This window comes from Poecilia reticulata, linkage group LG3 (assembly GCF_000633615.1).
Source record: "Poecilia reticulata strain Guanapo linkage group LG3, Guppy_female_1.0+MT, whole genome shotgun sequence".
Classification (NCBI taxonomy): Eukaryota; Metazoa; Chordata; class Actinopteri; order Cyprinodontiformes; family Poeciliidae; genus Poecilia; species Poecilia reticulata.
This window is the reverse complement of record NC_024333.1, coordinates 2,934,629-2,942,950: the sequence shown is the minus strand read 5'-3', so window position 1 is coordinate 2,942,950 and position 8,322 is coordinate 2,934,629. Positions and strand designations below refer to the sequence as shown.

Genomic DNA, 8,322 nt, shown 5'->3' with positions numbered 1-8,322 from the left:
CACACACACACACACACACACACACACACACACACACACACACACACACATTTCTAGACTGATGTCTAGAAATGTGTCTGGTGTATATATACGCCAGACTTCTGTCTGGTGTATATATACACCAGACATAAGTCTAGAAATGTCCTATATATATAAATACAATATTGCATCTATTACATAGTGCATCTTACCGACAGTATAAAGGCACATAAAACAGAATACGACCCACCAGGGCACCCAGAACTTCATCCTGTGAAGCAAAGATAATCTGTATAAAAGCTTTTTAGGTTTCAAGAACATCCACATCCCAGAACCTCCCACTTCTGTTACACCATCACTGAGAACACAGTTTCACAAAAAAATCCCATTAGAATTCTCCAAACATTTATTACACATAAATTTAAATGTCTTACCTCAAAATACATTGTGAGATTTCTGGATTAAGCAATAATATGAAGTATATAAATAAGATGTTCCTTTTAGACAAGGAGACAAATGAGCTCACATTGAGTAAAGACTGATTACACAAAATACTATTTAAGAAGCCCTAGAGCTTTTACCTTCCCCAGTATAAGGTTGTGTGAAATTGTGCTTATGAATTTACCGTGTATACATGGAGCCCTTTCAGAAATAAGTGTCCTTAAACAGTAAATATCTGGTGATTGTATCAACATATAAACAGCAGGGGAAGCAACTAGTTCCAGAGGAAGCTTCAGGCTAAAGTGAAACAAAGAGGAGTTCCTGGTAACGCAGAGGGATGCAAATATGTGGAAGTTTGATGAACAAGATGGTTCTTCAAGTTAGCTTTTGTAATCTAAAAAACTACCACAGTTGTAGAACAATCGTCAACAAAGCCCAAAGAGTCTGTTTTACGCTGTACTGGCTATCGTACATGTTGACTGTAATCAGGTATAAAGATTCAAAAGTCAGCTGAAACATTGATCCCACATTCAGAAACTCAAAGGGAGTCCTGAAATAGAAGCGAAATGTCAAGTACTTTTTTAAAACATCAGAATGGAGACAAATACATCATTGCATTATGTAAACCAAATTGAGGTTCCTGAGTCTGTTTTACTGTCTGTGGTAATGCCAGACAATAGTTTTTTCAGAAGATGAAAAAACTACTGAAGCAAAGTAGGGACCAGCTTGGTGTCACATGCTGGGTATGTGGAAGGCAACACAATGCATGGAGGTGGCGCCTGTTATGTGCTGGACTCTGTTGATGAGGAGTTGGTGGCGATGAGACTGGGTTGGAGCTGGTTGAAGTGTTGCCAGGGCAAGAAACACAGTCACACTACAAAACTAGCTGGAGGAGGTTGAGGACAGACCAACTTCGTTTGAGCAGCATGTGCAGGTTTGGTCTGAAAGAAGTGTGACTTTGGCTGAGCTTGGTGTGGCGGTGTGGTCTCAGAGTTTCAGTCCATACTGGAGAATCTTTTAGTGAAAACAAGCTGGAGTTCCTAGACTCATGTCGGGTGTATTTGTGTTTTCTAATTAATAAGCAGTTTTAGGGAATTTTAAAGTGGCATAACTAGCCTAATAACTGTTCTTTGACAGCACAACACATTGCTTGATTGATGGCAGACACCAGATTAATTATTACTAAATAATTTGAAAGTCCAGTGCAGGAAACTCAGTGTGCAAGAGAGATAGAGATTTACACAATTTGTGTACATTTTGGAGCAATTTCTAAACTACAATTTCCAAGATCATCATTTCAAACTATTTAATGTCAGAAGTTTATGCTGATGTGCAACCATTTTTCATGATTGCAACTGGTCAATTAGGCGTGTAAAAAGTCTTTACAGGGCACAGAATCAACAACTGGTTGTTGCAACCCCTAGTGGAGATATCTGGTAAAGGTACAAAGGTCAGGAATCCCGGAACCAGCGCGACGTGGACTAAGGCCTCCGCATGGCTTACCTCCGCATATGCCACCCAACGCATATGGGTGGCATATGCATTGGGTGGAAACGCATATGCGTTGCCACTGGAAATATACGCCCCGGCATATATTTCCAGTAAACCTCATAATGCAGCATACATTAACATCAAGATAGTGAATTAAATACATCAAGTCCAAATGTTAGTGATTGGGTAAAATCAAATCTAATCAGTTCAAACTTCAACAAAGCCCATGCCTCCAGCAAGTAATCATTTCTCCATAGCCGAAGATCACAGCTGCACCCTGTTTTCTAACTACCAGTCCACTGTGTAGTAATCAAGCTGCCACCTCTCCTTCTCTCATTACTTCATGGATTCTGTCATTAATCATCGTTCCTGGTTTTTCTCAAATGATTGTAAGCTAGCTCTTATCTTTTTGCTACTAAACATTTTATCACCAACTTCCTGCTTCGACTGGTCTGCATTTCTGGTCTGGCAATCTCTGAAGCATAATGTTGAGTATATGTATTGTAACAGTAAAAGCTGATTAAATATTTTTGTAGTTCTGTTACTAGCGTATGCTAGGGGTTTGAAGAAAAATATAATTGTAGCCTACCTCGATATGTTGTGGAGACCTTGCTGTTTTTCATGAAAAGAATCCAGAGCAAATCTGATGTAACGACACCAGCGCAGAGGGCAGGTGAAATGTTTTAGCTCTGAAGGAAGTTGAATAACATGTATATTATTCTTTTAGGAGAAAGAGGAAGCAGACAGATACTCATTTGTGTTCTCTGCTCGTCCGTCACGAAATCTACTGACATTCATAACAAATTACAAATAAAGATGTTTTATTGAAGGCAGGTCAACCTCCTGGGAAGAGATCTTTCAAATTATTGGAGCAAATAAATTTCCATGAGACGTGACTGTAGCACTGATTTAAATATTAGATGGAGTCATGAGGCTGCTGACTTTATGGAACGAAGCACCGAATGAAACTTTGCTGCTGCTAAGAGCTGAGACTCTTCTGTGGAACTGAAGAGTGCTGGCAACGGCTAATTCACACCAGGAAGGTCTTTTGGTCCGTTTGTTTGGACTGAACCAATAACGGACTGTGTTATTTTTGCTTGGTGCGATTTGCTTTCAAATTTAGCTTCTTTGCAAGTGGACTATAATTTATAAACAAAGCTATACTGGTGATGACCACTGCTCCCATTGGACAGAGATGACAGGGCCCGGGACAAATGGGAATAAAAGAAACAAGCTCTGGATGTTCTGGTTACTGCAGTACTTTTGTGCACCTTTGTGTTGTTATTACAAACTGCAATACTGTTGTGAATGTCAAGAGCAGTTAATATTATACTGAAAAGCAGCTTGATTATTATTAAAGTAGTTTAATAATGAACTGATTTTCAGGATAGATAACAAATATCCCCAATAAAATGAACAGAATGTGATTTTTTTGTCATTCTCTTGGAAGAAGAACTGGACATTATGGACCATCTGTCTGCAAGAGACAACTTGTTCATCTTAGTCTTAAATACATTCAGAAATAAACAAAGTAGAAGAAATTTTTCTTAACATTTTACACACACTGTATCCCACTGATGATAATTCTATTGTTATCATTGCTCTGAGAGAACCACAGGAAGTGGCATGTTTACTTTTTGCAGTGCATAAACATACAAAAAATATATATTTTATTTGTTTGTAAGGATAAGCAACTATGAGGGCAAACGCAGAGAACAGAAAATCACAATGTTTACCATAGTTTATGATTTACAGCACATTGCTGTTCAGTCTGTGTTGTGAGGCAGACATGTTCCTGATTCATATCATGTTACTCTTACAAGTCTCTGAATGACATGTTCATTTGTTCCAGAGTTTCTTTTCTCCTTTGGAGATGAAGTTAAAGAGTCTATGTCTCCATGTTGTGGATAAACTTTATTGTATTTATACAAAAAATACATATCAAACCCAATTTGCTGGAAAAGCAAATTACTCTGCAAACTTCACTGGATTTGTTTTATATGTAAAACTTTTTATTTTCTCAATTCTAAACATCTTGAGTAAAATCTCTATTTCAGTAACGTGTTCCTCTGGTTTTGTGTGTAGTCAATGGAAACATTTATGTTAAAGCTGTAATTCTTCCTACAGCTTTGCTTTCTCTGCTTCCTCTCCTTTGTTATGTTAATCTTGATATTTGACATATTTTATGTTCCTCTTCCCAGTAAAGTTTTTTAAAAAAAAGGCTTGAAATGAGTCAGTGGTGGAGCAGGATATGCAGCTTTCCCATCTGTGATTCCTGCTCATTTCCCGCTTCTCTTTCCACCCAGCTGCTACAGACTAACGGCCACTAGGGCAACAAAATCTTTACAAAACGGACTGGAAGTGTAGGCTAGTGCTAGTTTAATAACTCCTGATGTATTTAACTGTTAACATTTTTCCACATAGTTCCAGTTGATCAAGTCCAGAGGTGGCAGAGTGCCCAAAGATTTTATTCAAGTAAGAGTAGCAACTACTTCTTTAATAGCATATTTTAACCCCAATAAAAGGAAAAATTACTCGAGTAAGAGTGAAAAAGTGTTTGGTAAAAAGTCTAAAGTACTTAGTAACTGATAAAGAAAAATTAACCATTCAATATTTAAAAACTACATCATCAGACATACCAAAATATAAAGTTATGTGGAAATGTGTGTATTATGAAGACCAAAATAATTCATATCAATAACATAATTACAAAATAACAAAATCAAGCAAAATATTTTTTTTTCCAAATCAATTTAAAAATCAACCAAACAAACAAAAATAAAAACTAACAGAAACTGCAAGTGTGTGTCTGGCGAATTTTTGGTTAAAACATGTTTGTTCTTCAATCAGAAGTTACTCACTGTGGCTAGAGAATCCAAACATTTTACTCTAGTAAGAGTAAAGATACTTCATAATAAAATAACTTGAGTAAAAGTCAAAAGTACAGCATTGTAAAAAGACCCCTAAAAGTACACTTTTTTCCAAAAATGTACTCATGTAAATGTAACTAGTTGCTATCTGATTCTGTAGTTAATGTTTGGTGCGCCATGTTTTCTGCTTTTGCCCCTTCACTCAGCACGCAGACCCAGCAGCTGACACACAGAATTCCCTGTGTGTGTGTGCATGTGTGTGTATGTGTGGTTCATTCAGAGCATTTAAAAACATGGCCGTCCTTACTGGTGGTCCTGATTCTAACTCATCTCTCCTCATGAAGATCCAGTCACTGGAGAGCTGGCTGGGCCCTCAACAGCCAAGCTTGTTGACAGATAATCTAGTGTTTTAAAAATTTTTATATATTTTCAAGAAATTAATAAAGCCTGAATATGATTTATTTATATGATATATATAAAATGAAGGTATTCCTGTGCAAAACACTGTGATGTATTATTAAAATGAAGATTTTAATTTTTTTTTAATCTTTTTGAAAATATCATCTACAAAGAGTGCTTCAATGCACATTATTTTCTTTAAAAACACAATCTAAGGTATTGTTATCGTACAAACATTCCAAACATTTCCTTTGTGACTTCAGGATTTAGTGCTGAACGTTTCAGAGCTCGGCTTGAAGGCTGAGGCTTTGATCTTCTTCACCGAGAAGACAAAATAATGAGGATGAAGACACCTGAAAAAACAAAACAGAAAATTAACAAACGGAACACATTTCTGCTCTAAAAATCACTTTTTTCCACTGAATTGTGTGGAAAGGGTTACAAATGAAGAAGAGAAAAGCTTCATTTTGCTAGATTTATTTTTTTCTCTGTGTGTGTGTGTGTGCGTGTGTGTGTGTGCGTGTGCGTGCGTGTGTGTGTGCGTGCGTGTGTGCGTGGGGGTGGGTGTGTGTGTGTGTGTGTGTGTGTGTGTGTGTGTGTGTGTGTGTGTGTGTGTGTGTCAGTAAGTTCTTCAGACCTTGCAGGGAGTTGATAATGCAGAATACGTAGAGGCCAGGAGTGGTCAGCTGGCCAAATGAGAAGAAGATCAGACCCCAGGTGAGTCCCAGCAGGACCATCAGAACCAGCAGGGTGAAAAGTTCCTTCTTCGCTTTGCTTTTCTTATTCGGCGCAGTCCGCTGCGACAAAAATGAAACAAAACACAGGCTGGAGGTCACCGCTTATCCATAAAAAGCAGCCAAAGTAAACTCACCAGCATGTTGAATTCAAATCCAATGCAGACCTAACATTTGGAAGCAGCTTTAAGTTAGTTTTTTTTTTAATTGTAGAAATTCTATTTTCAGATTTTGCTTTCAATCCCAAATTAGATTTTTCAAATTTAGTATTAGATACACGTTACTGCGCCAAATCCTTGCAGAATAAATATCAGCAAATGAAAAGATGGCAGGAGTTAGGGTTGAAGGATTTTCAAATTAAGTGCAAAATAAAAAGAAATGAATCACATGTTGGTGTATGTGATGTTATGCTAAAGTGATGCTCAAACCAGCAAAGTTGCAAAGAAAGCAAAACAAGACAAGACTGCTACCTGGTAACTGCAGCAAAAGCGTATTCTGAAGAGGGAGTCTTTGTAAAATAATCCTGATTATTTTGTATACCAATAAAAATATGATCTATTTTGGACAAATCTGACATTGCCTTAAAATATTTTGACCACAATTTTCTGATATTTTTAGAAAATCTGAAAAAAATTGTGATTATACCTGTTTGCTAAGTTTGTCACACATAAGCCATTTTGCGATCCCTCCAAACATGATGCCATTAAAGATGAACATCATGCTGAACAGGCCCAGTGTGGTTCCCATCTTCACTTTGTCATCTGTGATGTAGCATCTAAAGCACAGGAAGCAATTCATCGTGTTATGGAAAGGAAATAAAATCTGCAACAGAAACGGGACTGAAAACATCTGTAATAGACTTTGAATACGCTTTAGCCAAATCAACTGCACGTCTGGTTCTTTATTAAATATTGCAAAACACATGAGGTGAGAGTTATACGGAAGAGGATTAGTGCCACTGAAAAAAGAAATCCAAAATTTTCCCTCAGAATTCTGAAATTTTTTCTCAAATCTCAATATTTTTCATTTAAATTTTTATGTCAGCCTCACAACTTTGACTGTAATCTCAAAAGTCACACTTCTGAGAAAAAAAGTCTGATTTTTTAAAACTTTTTTTTCTAAAATTTCTGGCGTCAAGTCAGAATTATAAGCTTAATGTCAGAATTGTGAAAAAAAAGTCTGATTTATTGCAGTGGCACTTATCCTCGTGCAGAACAGGAAGTGGTCTAACTGTGCTTGTGTGTCTGTGCTTTCCTTACACTGCAGTCTCATTAGGCCTAGACTGGTCCAGTGTGGCACGACCGTACATGTTGTGGTCAGTGATCACCACTACTGTCACAATGACCGCTGGAAGACCTGAAACACACCAGATGACACCTTCACTTGAACATGCAGACATTTAACGTCCAGACTCAGATGATGCCACTCACCCCATCCCACCACACTGAGTTTCAGCAGGTATCTCTTCACATAGACATTGAAGACTTTGACCAATAGGATATAGAGGTGGAAGCCCTCCAAGGCCATCCAGGTGACAGAGGCCAGCAGGGAGTAGTGAAGAAGAAGAGCCACGTAACGGCAAAGCTCAGTGGAGGACGATGCTGCCGCTGCCTGGCTGGGTAGGAAGTGAACATTGAGGAGGATCAGAGCGACTGCCAGGCTGATGTGGATCTTCTTGGAATCGTCTCCTCTGAGTTTTCTGTCAGACACAGAAGACGAGGTCAGATGTAGATGTAGATGACAACTTTTGCTCAGATTCCTTGCTCACAGAAAATCCAGATGTCATGAAAAGGAGCAGGACCGGTGGAGTGGACGACTAATCGAGAGACCAGAGAGAAAACAACAGAACTAGAAGAAAAGGAAATAAGACCGGGAGTCGATGTGGGCAAAGAGAAGAACTCCACTACCTGTCTGTGATGAAGAGCAAAACGGCGATGACCAGAGCGGTCAGAGAGATGCCGCAGCCGATGTAGGAAATGTAGGTCAGGATCACCTCGTCTTCAGGGGAGATATCTGCAGACACCTGTGTGGAATTGACAGCATTGCTCTACAATCTGGTGTTGTTGTGGCAATATCATGACACAATTTTAAAAACTGAAATTGACTTTACAAACTGGGTACATAAAGCACTATAAAACTAGAATTGTTATTACTTTTTGTTGTAAGCATGTCTTTCATGTTATATCCTAATGTGAAGATAAAAATTGCTTTAGGAAGCCATGAAATATGGTTGATTTTCCTGCCTGCTGTTTTCTTTATAACAGCAGGATGGCGCCACATGCAGGCATGTGCAACTTTTTTTCTGGGTGTGTCAAGTCCTCTTTGAGAGCTATTTACTTTCACAGTGATGCAGAGATGCAGAAGTTATAGTGATGCATAAATGTTCTTTTTTTTTGTTTGTTATATAT

At 38.1% G+C, this 8,322-nt stretch overlaps 1 pseudogene; it reads right to left on the bottom strand.

Moving 5' to 3' along the window:
• Positions 1-4,796: 4,796 nt before the first annotated feature.
• The window catches only part of LOC103462235 (adhesion G-protein coupled receptor G5-like), an 8,431-nt pseudogene continuing 4,905 nt past the window's right edge, over positions 4,797-8,322 (bottom strand).